General features: G+C 38.5%; 1 protein-coding gene and 1 long non-coding RNA gene across 8 annotated transcripts in view; one reads left to right on the forward strand and one right to left on the reverse strand.

Annotated features, from left to right (window-relative positions):
* Positions 1 to 2,418, reverse strand: part of LOC100649582 (homeobox protein cut) — a 168,575-nt gene extending 166,157 nt beyond the window's left edge. For 4 of the 6 annotated variants that reach the window (XM_048408595.1, XM_048408599.1, XM_048408596.1 and 1 more), the window contains exon 1: positions 2,051 to 2,417. The gene's annotated coding sequence lies outside the window, so the exon portion shown is untranslated. Of the gene's footprint in view, positions 1 to 2,050 lie in introns of all 6 variants that reach the window. The other 2 variants (XM_048408597.1, XM_048408598.1) reach the window with 2 other exon arrangements.
* Positions 2,419 to 5,586: 3,168 nt separating this feature from the next.
* The window catches only part of LOC125385599, a 77,272-nt gene continuing 67,323 nt past the window's right edge, over positions 5,587 to 15,535 (forward strand). For both annotated transcript variants that reach the window (XR_007225060.1, XR_007225059.1), the window contains exon 1: positions 5,587 to 5,933. This is a non-coding gene — a long non-coding RNA (uncharacterized LOC125385599). The remainder of the gene's footprint in view (positions 5,934 to 15,535) is intronic.

Here is a 15,535-nt window from a genome sequence, read left to right on the forward strand (position 1 = left end):
ATCGTCAACCACCCTAACAAACCTAAACATCTATCACTCACAAAATACTCGAAAACATCATCCACCACTGAAATACGTTGCAGCAAAAGTGGAGCGTGGATACGCTGTTCGATCAATATCGAGCACATCTATCAGAAAGAAAAAAGAAAGCCAGGGGAAAAAAGATTCGAAGATGAGCTGGTCGAAGAAAGGGGTGGTTAACTGGCGGATGGAAGAAAAAAGAAGCGGTGGAAATGGCGAATCTGGATGACTGTCTCGCCGGTGGAATTTCGCTGGTCGCAGCACCTGGACTCGCTTTCTTCTCGCGGTCGCACGCTACTCAATATACTGGTCGACGATAAACGACAGCCCCCGCGGCCCCTCGCGTCGCGACCCCCGTTCGAAAAGCAACGCGACGCTATTCGAGGGCGATTGTAACAATATCTTCAGGCGAGCGAAGGATGCGCACAACACTACTAAGTTCAAGAGCCGCGCTCAGGGACATCGCGCGGATTTTTTTTCGCCGGATAAGACGATCGCTGCACGCGGGGTTGCTGCACGCGAAACGGGGGTTCCGAGCCGAGCTTTTCTGTCCGCAGCGGCAGATTCGAAGAACACGACGATGAGATTTTTCATTGGTGCGCGTAGTCTTCGACGATGCACTGGTTTGTTACGGTGGAGAACACGTTTTAGGGGTGTTTTTGTAGAAAAATTGTATTATCTTAGTTTGGCGTTTTTAGAAGAAAGCTAATAGTGCGAGGAAACACGGTTTCGAAATTCATTCAAATTTGATCTGTTCTCTTTAATTTTGAGCGTGTCGAACGTTTTGAAGAGGATAGCGACGTTTTTAGAGAAGTTCGTAGAGGAATTCGTTACTCGAAGAACTGTCAGGAATTTAGAATCACTGAATTTTTGGAGGAAAATTCGGTTACTTTCGACGAATTCGTTAGAGGCGAGAGGTCACTCCGAGGCAAGTTCTTCAGGAAGATTGTTTGCAATTAAACTGATCGAGCATGTGGTGCACTTGGTGAAAAGTATTTTAAAGCAGGAACGAAGTTTCAAAAAATTTGCATGGATATTACGAGACGTTCTTCGGAAGATTCGTTCTTCCGACGAAATTTCCAATCACTACCATTGCAAAAAATCAATGACTTGGATTACAGTTTCTTAGAACGCAACAAATTTTTATTTCCTTTTAGCGACGAGCCGAATCGACGAGAACCGAATCAAATAAAATTGTCCTCCATGAGAACCACAGAAATATTGCCCGGGTTAGAGCAGTCCCAAGCGGAAAATTCGTCAAATTTTCTTTCCAGACGAAACATTTCGACGATCAATTTTAAACTGTCACAAGCGTTCCTCTGTAAAAATTTCTCTTCCAAGGAAAATTCATTGCAAATTCCTCTGTACCATGTACGAGCTATTCCATCCACAAAAAAATATTTCAAATAGAAGAGATTCAACGTACAAAATCGTCGCACGAATCACTTCACGAGGTCGAATTTTCAAAGGATACCACCGAAGAATACTCGAGAAGAATATGTGAATCGACGAGCGACACGAACGATTCGAAAACAACGATGAGATGAACGACAGTGGTATTTTCAAGTTGATTTGCTGGTTCGCAGTTTCTTAGGACTTAATCAGCTCTGCGGCGTAGCTCGATGCTGGCCAAGAACGCCGGCTAGATTCTAACAGTCAGCTAGGCGCTATCACTCGGTTCTCGGGTTCTCCGCGTTCCTTTTTCTCTCTGTCGAGGCCGAGTTGGTTGACCGGTCGAGATAGAGTCGAGCAAGCGACGATCAGGAATCCGTCCGATGGTCACGTTCGAGCCGGTCGCGTTTCGGCTTTCAGATAATCCGAGGGCACGGCTGCACGTGCGTGCGCGTGAACTGGCTGAAGATGCTGCGAGAACGCGATCAAAGGGCTACCAATTGCAGTTCCTTCACGCCAGACACGATAACAACGAATAGAAACGAAAATTAAACATATTCTCGCGATAACGTCGACCTTGCTGCGAAATCGCGATGGGGAACACAGTCACAGCACAATAATTAGCACAAACAATCACCTGTGCACTCGCAGCGGTCCGTTGGTCGTGGCACAATAATCGTCGCATGCGAAACTCGCGATCGCGGCCAGTGAAGGGGTGGGGAGGCTCTCCTAACCCTCGGTTTCCTTAGTCCACGCACCGTACGCGGCTCCAGTGCGTGCACGTAGATCCTACTGGGCCTGTGTTCTGGCCGAGACTAACTCGAACGCTCGGCTCCTGCAGCCCTCGCAGTCATCCCTCCAGCCACGCACTTTTCCACCCCGGCGAAACTATTGTCCGCGACCGTGTATCCTCTTCGTTCGTTCGTTCATCGAAATCCGTAGTTTTCTCGCGGTGACGGATTGTCGCGAGGAACGAGCGTCCGGTGAGTGCGTTCGATGGCAACGTGTCGCATCGCGATGCGCGAAAGCGAGCGTCTCACGCGGCCGCCAGCCACTTACGGTTGGACAAAAGTTGAGCGGCGCGGCGCCAAGGGACGTACGCCGCGCAGGCTGTACGGTGGCGCCACGGCGCGGCCGCGCGGCCAAACCAGCCGCAGAAACGCAAGGGTGGCCACCCCCACCACCAGCCGGCACCCCTTCCAACAACGGCCACGAGGACACGATGCGCTGTATCAGCTATCGGAAGTATCGGTGACTTCAACGGCCTGATCGGAAAGAAGGGTTGCGTTCCGCCTCCCGTTGCCTTCGGATTCCACCGAACTTTGCGTACCAGCAGGCTCATTCCTGGCAGTGATTTGTTGCTTCTTTTATGCGTATGCACTTTCACACGTATTAGTCGCGTTGCTGTTGCTTTTGCCAGGAAATGAGATATTTTGTATGGAAGAGCGGATTACGGCGTAGTTGCGAAGGAGTTTGAGGCAAGTGAGACTGATTTTAACGTTTCATTTGTGAGTGTTCTTTCGTTTCTTTCGTACGTATAGTATCGGGTAAGGTGAGTTTTAAAGATTTCGTATGAACAATGGTATTTTGTTTGAGGAAGTCGTGAGATTTGTGAGATTTGTAATAGCAGTGGCATTTGAGAGAATGTTACTTGCGAAGGGGATTGTTGAAGTTGCGAACGCGTTAGAAATAATTTTACGTTTTGTCTTGGATATGGAAAGTACTCTGCTGTTATTAAACGACGATCGTGATATTTAAACGTTAATCATGAAAGAGGATTCTTTGGAGGAATTAGTAAAATATCTATGTATCTAATATAGAAAATATCTAATGATTTATAGCGTATCATACATATCGGCAGGTGTTTCAAATAACAAAACCAAATTTCAACGACGACGGTAATAGCTTTTCTTAAGATATATACGTATGGAGCTAAAACACATCGGAATTTCTATAACCGAAATAGAAATACGCATATGATCTTTCCAGACGTTTAATACGAAAATGATAGACTCGAGGTGCTGCGTTTTCTGGGCAATTTGGAAAAAACATTTCCATCGTGCAGTAAATGTATCAAACATTTTTCGGCACAAAACTAAGGTCACGGTTTCCCTACCTTGAATAAGGTTCATTACGAGGAAAGAAATAAGAAAAAGAGAAGAGCAGCGTGCAATTTTTCACCGGGGAATTGTCTTTCGGTTTGCTATATCGAAAGGAAAACTTTTTTAGATAACTTAGATAACTCGAAAGGAATTCACGTGGATCGTCTTTCTTTCATACTTCCTACTTTGTCTTAGGAAATTTTTCATCGCAGGAAAATGTTCCTGAATACATTTCTTGCATCGAGTAGTCTTTTCTGGCGGAAAAGTTCGCGTGGACTTTCCATTTCGAGAATTAGTTTCGAAAAAGTATCGTTGAAAGAAAATACATTCCAGTTGATCTCTTATCTTGCGCTTTTTATTGACAGATGGAAGTTCGTTCGTCGCAATTTTGTAAAAGAAAGAATTAACATTTGCGATAGAAACGATAGTAGAGATAAGAATTATAAAAATGTTAATGATTTTAAATATAATTATGACAATAATAATATTTGTATAATATTGTAATTTAATTGTTATTAATATATATATATATTGTTTAGAGATCTACATTTTTTAATAAATAATAAATAACGTAATTTTACTTGCAAATTACGTTCTAGAATAGATTCAGGTTTCGTAACACCAATTTCAGGATTATAGAAATAGTCGTAACAGTAATAACGATGTTAACTGCTATGGTAACAGTAATTATTAATGTCTGTAGATTACACATTGCGAATTATTCATTCATCTATTTGTCTATGAACAGAATGAACTTTTCTACAAGAATTAGAATTAACCTCTGTAATATTTCACGTGTAATTATTGCAATTTTTCCGTATATTACATTTGCAGTACGATTAGGGAAGAAATAAGATAGTACATTTCATTAATACAAGAGGGCAAGAATATGGAAATACAGAATAAATTATTTCTGTCCTAATCGTATGTAAAGAAATCTATCGTCCATTGTCCAGTTCGTTTTACCTTCACGTGACTGTGTTCGTTTGAAAAAATTTATAATAAGAAATTTTCATTCTGCCTAAATAGTTTTTACTATTTGATATAAGTTGAAATGGAATATATTAATATGAATTTATTTATATTAAGTAGAATTATAATTCTGCTCTCACTATATACAGGATAGATGTAAAATAATTAAAACAATAACTCAATATATATTATAAAAGGTGGTTTATGTTGTCATAAATGACAGGTTAAAAAATGTACAACTCGCTAGACGATATAAAACTGAATCTTTCATTTTCCATTATTACAGATGAATAAACGCTTGAAACTTGTGCAAAATTAAAAAAAAGCATTTAAATCATCAACAACGTATTAATTACGTTCTCTTTCATCACCGTCCAGTTTACGTGGTAATAAACCATAATTTTTATACAGCCTGTCACTTTTTATTCAATTACTATCCTTTCTGCATTAAAACAACAATGTAGGTTCTTTCTCAACAAGAACGCAATTTATCTTTAACCTATTAATCGGATCTTAGATCAACAGCTTCTATCGATCAGAAAATAAAAGGCATTTAAAAATTAATCAATTTCATATAGCTCAGTTTTAATGTTTCCAAATATAAATATAATTTATTCCTATGTGTCAAATGATATAATGCGTTAAAAAAATATGGGATCAAAGACAAAAAAATTTAATATATTAATTATTAGCAATCAGGAAAAACTGCTGTTAACTAACATTCCTCGCTTAACAAATTAAAAAAGCAAATAATCCGCTACAAATTTTCCATTGCTACGTGTCGCAAATTCCCCGTTCTCGAAAAACCTCAAAATTTCCAAGAGTTCGACAAACTCGAACCTAAATCAAAGTGAATGGAATTTCCGATGTGCCTTTCCGGTGTATCTTCGGTTTGAAGATGTTTCGCGGGATGGCCGCGAGTTTCAATGAATCCAAATGGTCGTAGTTTAGCGGGCACGGTAACGACAGAAAATACTAGGGGCTGAAAACGAGTTCACGAGGGTGGCGGGCAGGGGGTGGCGGTGGTGGTGGCAGTTTAGCTTCTGGCTCCTTTTTCCGATCATATCGGGAGTCAAACCTCGGCGACAGGGTGGGAAAAGTGGTGCAGGAGCATGCGCCGGGAAAGGGTAAACTTAGGCGCAGGTTCTAACCCCTCGTGATCCCCCACTACCCGGCCGCTTTCACGACGATCACACGACCCGACGTTTTTCCACCCTTATCTTCGCTCGCTTCACCGTCTCAAAAACCTGTATAGGCACTTTCATAGCTTGCGCCGCGAAGATGTCAACGGGGATGTCGCTTTTTTCTCTCTCTCCCCCTCCCCTTTCTCTCTCTCTCTCTCTCTCCATCTCTTTGTCAAGAGTGGGGGATGATGCTCGCGATCGTCGATACGGGCCTGTGTTTCGACCACGGGAACGGAAACTTTTGCATCCTGCTCTTTTACTGGTAAGCCACTCTTTTTCCTTTTTTTCCGTATTTTGTCATGGGTGTTTGGAATTTGAGAGATTTAAGCAGATCGTTGGCGTTGCTTTTTTAGTTACTTTCTTTGGTCTTTGGCTGTTGGTTAAGGAAGATTCGTAGTTCTTATTAGTTAAAATAATTTTCGTTTTGATGTTTTTGGTATTTAATATTCGTTTGTTTTATTGGAAATTATTCGTGTGGTGAATAACGGTAGGTTAGTCGGACATGAGTCTGAATGTGTGTTTATATTGTAACTTGTCGCGAGTTTTCAAAACAAGAAGAAATGCAATCAAGGTAGAAACAATAATTAAACGATGTATAATACCTTGATTTAGCCCTAAATCGTTTCGTAACTCGTTCTCTCAGAATTGTGATTGCACTGTATTTGTAATAAGTAACTGCGATATCAGTTCAATACACGTACACGGTGATACAACGATGTCGTAACTTAAATGCTTTTTATTACTTAATATACGTATATTGATAATTACATACTTTTTTTCTTCTTAATCACTGAACATTCAAGTGTAACCATTTTACTAATCCAATTATGTATACGAAAACAAGGTAAAAGAGCGCATGTATTCGATATGATGTTTCTTTGATTGCACATTTATGTACATTGAATTGCTCTACACTCTGGCTTTATCGTTATTACCACATATTTACGATGGTACACTTAAGGTAAGCGTCAGAAGCAAGGTGGAAAGGGATTAAAACGAAGTTTTAAGTTATGTTTGCCACTTGATGCCATTCGAATGCAATTCTTAGGATCTCACGAAATAAGATCCAAGTTCTTTGCGTTGGGCACGGCCATCTGCTGTGCATTACTTTCCTCTGAAAGTACACAAAGAAACTCTTCCTTGGGTAATGCAAAGCCTTAAATGTCTGTAACGGCATACTTTTCATGAAGCATTTACACTTGTCTTCTTATTAAAAAGAAAAAGAAACTTGAACAACGATATTTCGCGAAACCGGGAAATTGGCGTATACTTTGAAAATACGAGTCTACGTACTTTAACACATGTTCAGGCTTACTATAATTTTAGCATTACGCTTACCAACCTTGAATGTGCATCTCGATATGTTATATACATAAAAAATAAATACGTGTTACATATATAATCTGTGTGAACAAATGTATTAATTTACAAGATATTACATCACGTACAACATTTTTTAAACATTCGTGAACGCTACCATAAACGCGTCAAGCTACAATCTCAAATAGAGCTTTACATGTATGCCTCTCGGAAGCCAAAGTGACCAAGTTTTAATTAGTTTCTTAATTTTATTGCATAAATACATTGATAATCAGTTCTGAAGCAACAAATGATTTACTTTTATAAATTCATTCATTGCAAGATAATGAAACAAATATCGAGAAATTCCAAGACAGTTACAATTTGAAGGACAGTTTTCGTATCTTCGAATTGATCAATATGGTTTCGCAACGATTCATATGATCTTTTAATAATGTCGAAGCAAACCTTGTAGCTATTAATTTTTATAAATATCTGGATACATTTAAATACGGACGCATACTTCAAATGGAAATAGCAAAATTGGATGAGAAATTGAAATGGTAAATTATATATCTAAATAGCGAGATCGATAGATGCGTGTCGTAAATTTTCATTTCAGTCACTTACATGCGTACGTGCCATTTACGATTTTAACTGAAAAATTCCGATTTTAACTATCCTGTAATAATTAATTCCAAGATGATCAACAATTTTCACGGTCGGTCCCATTGACATCTGAGCGCAGCAAACATAGTAAAGACGGGAAGCCGTGCATTACAACTTCACACAGGGCAACAAAGTCTCGGATCCACGTTCCGTCTTTCCTCCCACTTGAAATCCAAAATGACCCTGAATGATCCCGTCTTGTCGTCTCGAGCCACTCCCCGAACCCTCGGAAACATCAGGCCGACAAAGAGGAGAGCAGGGAAGGATGCACGATACACCTGATGAAACGGTGGTCTCTGTGACTGCGTCCCGCAGCGTGACCCATTGTTTCCTGTCGTTCTGTCGAGAGCCAGGGCCCGTGGTGCGTTTACTTTCGATCATATAATGAGTGGCAATGTAGGCCAGGAACGTCTACGGAATCATATTTCGCCGTACGAGGCGACACTCAATACCCGGCCCGGAGTCATACAGAGAACAGACGATTAACGCGATAGCGTTCCGCGTTTCGCGGAATCCAAGGTAATCGTCGCGTAATAAAGAAACTGAAACAGCCGTGTCGAACTTGCGTCGCATCGAGGACATGCGCAAGAATACCGGAAAATCACAGTAATTTTCGTTCAGACCAATCAAGTTTTCTGCAATTCGTCGATTTCTCTAGATTTGTTATTCGCTAAAATTGATTCCTTCGAGTTCTTTCAGTGTTCTTTTCCCTTTTTTTTTCTTTTTATATATGTGTGATGGATGGCTTTTGAGGTTGTTCGAGTACAATTGCATCGGTGTGTCTTTTGGTAGTTTTGTTTGTTCGTAGTATACCACATCCAGACAAGCTTTTATTTTTAATACGATATACTTAGGTTAATTGTAGAGTTATGGACGAGATGATTTGCAATGATTTTGTTCTTTATGGCTACTATATTTTTTTTCTGTACCGATCACTTGTTAATTTTATGCTTGGATTTATAGTAAAATATAGGGAACGAAACAAAGCATAGCTTTAGTATAGTCACGCGAAAAGTTCATAAGTGTGAAGATATTTGATTAATTTGAATCAATAAAATTCAGTTCTTAATATTACGAGGTGAGCGAAGCAGACTTGGAATAAAATAGCTCTGTTTGACAATGGTTGGATAAAATTTGCTTCAACTAGTAGCGTAATAAATGTCTTTGAAAAATGTGTAAATATAATGTTCAAGCGTTGATTGTTTTAGTTTCGAAGTTTGTTTGCCAGCTCGTTCGATGAAGCTCGCAGTTGATTCATCAGACTGAGAAATTTATCAATTTCAAAGCGTCTCGCGATACTCGATACGTGTAAGGTTCTAGAAGACGAGAATCTTTCTGCGCATAAGGTTCTACGATACGAGAAGAGTCTTCCTGCGTGCAATGTTTTCAAGCTCGGACTAATATCTAGGCTTCTTAAATTTCTGAAACTTAGAGCTTATTTTATTTAGCATTCTTTTCCCATCGTATTTTGCAATTATACGATTTTATGCACCAGTTGTGTTTCATGATACAGACCTTAAACCAAATGATACATAATATTACCATCGACTTCCTGATAGAAACGTTCGATTCGCGATTGTCGCTACAGCAATACACGAATCATCGTGTCGAGAAATAAGTGCGTGTACGTACAAAGTAAACATATGCGCAATTTCGACACGCAGCATGCAATATAATTCCTTCCTGAAACAAATGCATGAAAATATTTTCGGCTTACGCAAGTTGAACAATTTTTCAAAATCGAAATAATCTTACGACATATAGCGCTGCATAGGAGTGCACGAGGATGCGGAATACTAATATTAGAATAATAATTTTACATAAAAATCACCACCTCTCATAAAATAATGTCACTTTATATCAAAGTCCGTATACTTACAAAACTTGAATAATCACATCCATTGGATTCCAAACGTTAAAATACACTTCTGAAACTGACTTGTTCTAATTCCATTAACCAACATTTCGTTTCTCACAAAAATAAGAAAAATTCTATCGTTTCGTAACTTCGTATTGAAACTGTTCTTTGATCGAGCGTCTGAATTCCCTGAAGAACGTCAATAAACTTCGGAAGAAGACAATTCCCTAGGGAGGTATCAGTAGGCACATCGTTTCGAAGCGTCCGTTGTCGCGCGATAAGCAAAATTCAAGCTCGGCCGTTGCCGCGACGCCGTTCTCAGGCCTGTTGTGCAACGTCGTAATCTCGCCTAATTGCCGCTGCAAGAAGCAATTCGCGATAGACGTTTCAGAGGATTAATTAAGACGTTTCCTAAGACGCCGCTTAATTTCCGCGCTTCTATATACGTGTGTGTGCCTCTATATGTACACGTACAGGTGTGTACACACTACTATTTCAAAGTATTCGGACATTTGCTTACCTTTGACATGATGTAATTCAATCGCAAAATTAGGGATAAAGGAATGCATGATAATTTTATTCTTCGTGATTATTATGCTTGTGCACGCGAGTGTTTCATGTTATACACAGAGAAGATATTACAGGACGTAATTGACTGGGTATTTTAATTTTGTGCGTTTCTGTGCATCGATATATCTGAAATGTACGATTGCATCTTATGATTAACACTAGAACTACCGATAGTTAACACGAAGCTATTTCTACAAAAACCAGTGAAAATGTAATACGTAATAATAGAATATTTTTATATTTATTGATTTATTACTTTCTTACAGAAGGAATTTCATGTTATAAAGTACATTTTTGGTATTATTAATCCATCTGGAGCCATGATGCCTAAACGAGGGTTGACACATTTATAAAATTGTAGAACCAGTGATTTTAACTGGTGTGGTATTTTTAGTGTTAACATCTAGCGATCCACCGATCGATCCGGAATTTTCCTGATAACTGATATCATCATATTGGACGATACGCAGTAAAAATGTAAAAAGCGCGTGGGAAGTTGTACAAAACGAGGAAACTGGTTAATTGGGGTTCGATAAACAGATTGCAGCACGCTCTTACACTTTGACAAGTACCAGCAATTTTGACTGCTATTGATATAAGTAGCCTTCATATAAAATTATTTTGAGTTTGAATACATAAAAAGCAAAATAAAATTCATTATATTATTCTTTCAGTTATTACACGAAGTAGGAATTTTAAAATAAAATTGTAAAACCAGATAATTTGACTAATGTGATAGTTCTAGTGTTAAGCTACTTATTTTGCTGTATCAGCGTACGTTATGATACATCGAATAATACTTCGTTATAATCTAAACATTCTAAATTCATATTGAAGCGTACTTATTTCTATCTATATCATCCGAAAATTTTCATTCAACCGAATTTTTCAAAAAAAAAATTCTCTTAAAAAAATTCTAGGTATCTCTGCTCTAGATAACTATTGCTTCTATTCATTGGTTCTTCGTTAATTTGTTAATTTTTAACAGAACTGTACTGTTGCTACAGATCCACTGAAGCATCGAGATATTAACGGTACCGTATGAGCAAAAGCATTGCGTGCATCGGCTACTGTTTTGAAAAAAAGGGGAATACAGATCGATCAGGAAGCCGGTCGAAACGATACCGAAAGGGGTTGCGAACTAGTCCGGCCGGTTTGCCGATGGGAAACGGACCCGGTGATTAATAAACATACGGGCAGAGTGTCACTCGACGCTGCTCATTAGCATCGAGCATCGATCACAGAGCCACGAATCGTGAAAAAAACGTTGCTACAGCTTGAATTATCGATCCTCCTCGTTTTATATCGCCACTCATGCGATTCCAAGAGGGTGCTACTGCTCGATTCTGGGTCTCGTTTTTGCGCACTTAAAGGGTGAACCTACTGGGAACACCGATAATACGACTCGTTTCGATGCCAGGCTGTTTTTGTTTATTGATTAATTTCGGGTTTCGCCAGGCTACTAGGAAACAAAGGTTACGTATATTACGGTGTGGAACAGTGCTGTTTTGTCCGACGATGAAAGGTAACTCGATGGAAGTATTTAAAAAGTAGACTTGTAGTTAAATTGTTTGAAACATTTTGGAATAAGAATGAATAGGATATGGAAGGAAATGTAAAATATTTTTCGCTTAGTAATCTGTTAGGGATAAAACTAATGTTGCCAACATATAATACATATTATATGTTGGCAATACGAATGTTTTAATAATAATAACGTAGTGAAGTAATATAGCGTCATAGATACTAAAAATGTATAAATGAACTTTGAAGTGAAAAGTAATTTAAAACGGAAGATAGAAGATTCAAGTTAAATTTCCCTATTAGTAAGCTATATTATCCAAAAGTAGCTGTACTAGAAATTAAAATGCATTCATTATTGCCATCCTCATATAATATAGAATTCTAACTATCAGTCATTTATTTGTATTAAATATCAAGTAAGTTACGTCAATTTTAATTTAACGTTATAAACTGTTGTAACTATCGATACAAATATTATCTGCTAAATTAGTAACGACTGCTCTGAATTTCTCACAATCTCGTGTCGAGATCGATCCTTCTATTAATTGTATTTATATGAATAACAAATATTATCTCTGATGTTAATTTATGTAGCTTATTAAAAGAAAAAGAAATCTCTACGACGATCATAAAATGCCAGTCTCAATCGAGGTGATTACACGCGTCCGATGAAAATACGCAATGATCGTATCCGATCATCTATTTGTTTTCTCAGCGAAATATTGTATAATAATCGAATATCATACGTCGATCGTATAACGTGTTGTTTGCACAGTAATTGCGTGCGCTTGCACAACGCACCGCCACGCCATTGCAATTCACCGCTTGGAAAACACTGCGTGAAACGCAAACATCGATCCGTTCCAACTCGATAACATTCGTCGAAGATCGTGATATTTCCAAATTGATTCGTGTCTTTTTTCACTGATAAGCAATAACGTCTCTGTCTTGTATACGTGTTCTACGGAATCGACAGTTGTAACGTTCATCCCCACACGTGTTAACGGCAACGAAAGCAGGTGTAAAACGTATAGTAACATACTTTAGTGAAATAACAACGTCGATGCAAAATTTCGGCTTCGATCTTTCTCAAATTTCGGCGACTTTTTCGTGCGTTTCGAAATTCAGCGTCGACCTTGTATCGTTTCACATTCATACAGATTCCTAATATCGTCAGAGATTTCAAGAATTGAGGGAAATGTTTTAAGTTACCATTAAGAAAAACAAATATTCACCTTCTTGACTCAAGGCAAATATAATATTTCTATAATAAGTACTTCATTTCTATAACGAATACTCGCAACAAAAATTAACCATTAACAACTAACAATATCTTACGCCAACTAATAAATCACCCAACATTCAAACAATATTCTAGCAAAACTCTACGAAAGATACAAACATTTGATTAAAAAAAAAAAAAACATGAAACACCGAAGGAACGTCTAATTAATGAAATTTCAGGAAATGGAAAGAAGGGAGCAATGTGCTCGAGAAACTCATAAACGCATCCTTCGGGTAGGCAAGTCGCGAAGAATGGGTGCAATATCGACCGGAAGTCGCGGAAATTTTTCCACGAACGCGAGCCGCACGCCGGAAAGCGCATCGACTCGGCAATGCGGACAATTGCATCCCCCCTAAAAGCCATTCGTGATGAAAGTCCAGCGTCCATGGGGGCAATGGGGTAGCCGGGTGTGGGGGTCGCATTCCGACCGAGATTAATTCAGAGCGAAGAGGAATTCAGCGTCTATCTCGCCGTTTGCGGAACCGTTTTCGAGCAATTATTTCAGCAACATTGCAAAACGATCATGCCCCGCCTCCCTCTTACTCCCCCCTTCTCACAGAACACCACGTGTTCCGATTAAGTTGCACTACGTTTCTTCGCGATTACCAGCCTTTCTTGTCCGTCTTCGGTTCAGTTTCAACTTTCACCTTTTTTTGGAATGCGTACTTACTACGAAAGTCCTCCACGCGAGTTTCTTAATTGTCAGTTTCATCGGAGATATTCTTTCCAACTTTTGTATATCTCTTTCGGTGGTATTTGAAATTTGCCACGTTTAATAAGCAAATAGGTAATATGACGTCTATGCGAACGAAGGGAATTTTAATTCTTCCATTACATCGCGACCTCAAGATACCCACAATCAAAGAAGAAATATCCAAATTCAGTAATAGATATAATATAAAAGTTAACAACCACCAAAACCCATTAGTTATTCAATTACTTGACACGTCGGATCAGATCCGCAGGTTAAAAAGACATTACCCTTTAGATTTTAGCACTAGATTCAACTAGAATGAAACACACGATAACCATTTATTAAACACGACATAGCACCACGCCAGAAAAATTTACTTATAATTCTCAATGAGAATTGATTGTAAAATTCACCCAAGTAAAAAAAAAATTCTTCCATTGGAATTTTCTGTGTCTCATTTAAATACAATTTTTGACATATAGGTAATATAATTTAGATATTTTCGTCGAACGTTATTTTGTAAAATTGACTTTATTATATTACATATAGTGCATTTTATATTACGTAGTAAAATTAGAAATTAAAAAGCACTTGAGATTTTTTCTATCTCTTAATTTAATTTTAAAAGACGTTTAAATTTAAAAGACAACCTTCCTACAATATCTAGTTACGGTAAAAAAAAAAAATTATTTTAAAATGACGAAATACTTTGACTATTCGCGTATCTTGTACCTCCTCTTGTACCTCCTGTATCGTGTACCTCACAGAAATAAACGCAACAAAAGAATCAACTAACGATACAACCAACTAAAAACACTTACACACACACATAAACGCGTGCGCGCACACACACATACACAGAAATACTTTCCCCCTTCTTTTAGCATAAAAAGATTCATCCGGTCGCTCGTCAGTTTTGCTTTTCATTAATTCCATGCTCGTACGATTTTCAATTCAGATTACTCGCGCCGATCAGACTGCAACGATCATTTCCTTTTTCTTCGTACCGCTTGCGTTCAGACGGAAGATCAAGGCCGGAGTGACACTATAATAAGCTGTTTAATAATCAATGCGCATGGACCAATAATTACGATTCGACGGAGGAGTGGGTATGCAAAGAAGCACCAGCGCGAACTGGTTTCAGACAATGACGACTCCGGTACGATCGCGTTCGAAGAATAATGCGATCCTTCCTCTTCCTCTTTTCTTTACGTACTTTCTCTTTCTCTCGTTCTCTCTGGGCCTCGTTTCGATACGCTTTCGATTGTCCCGTAATTTTGATATGCCAGACGAACCGAGAAGGACTGCACCCCTTTTTTTCTCACGTTCGCTGTTTCTTCCTTTTATCTGATCTACGTCGCTGTTAAATAAGCAGCTGCTTACTCGAAGGTGTAACGTATCGAATAGCTAACGATGATTCTTCTTGTCAATGGCGATTACACATTTTTTAATATAATCGTTCGCTTGATTTTACGAAATTTTCTTCCATTTGCTTTTAGATATGCAAATATTTTCCACCGGACAAATATGTTTTTTTATTATCTATTTTCAAGTTGTGTTCGAAATTCTTAGCTTTTCTGCTACTATTCAAGATTATTATTTAGTCTTCGATAGATGAAAATTTCACGAAGATTGATACAGCAGCGGTATCAGGCATCTGTTTCATAATTTCGTAAGAAATACAAAGTAAAAGTAACGACTGAAAATATCAATTCAATTCATCCGCAGGCTCTAGATTCAAAGATACGTTAAAGGCTTTTCTGGATGTTGCTTCAAAGTATTTACGAAAAACTATTGAACAAAATCAGTCTAAATCAAGAAGACTTTATTTAAGAAGGGACAGAAGCACCAATTTCTATGTATAGAAAGCGGTGATAGAAATCAAACATCGAAGACATTATATCTTCCTACAATTTCATATTGAATTTTTGAGAAAGCCTGATAGAAGAAACGTGCAACAAGACG

Source organism: Bombus terrestris, chromosome 9 (assembly GCF_910591885.1).
Source record: "Bombus terrestris chromosome 9, iyBomTerr1.2, whole genome shotgun sequence".
In the NCBI taxonomy this organism is placed as follows: domain Eukaryota; kingdom Metazoa; phylum Arthropoda; class Insecta; order Hymenoptera; family Apidae; genus Bombus; species Bombus terrestris.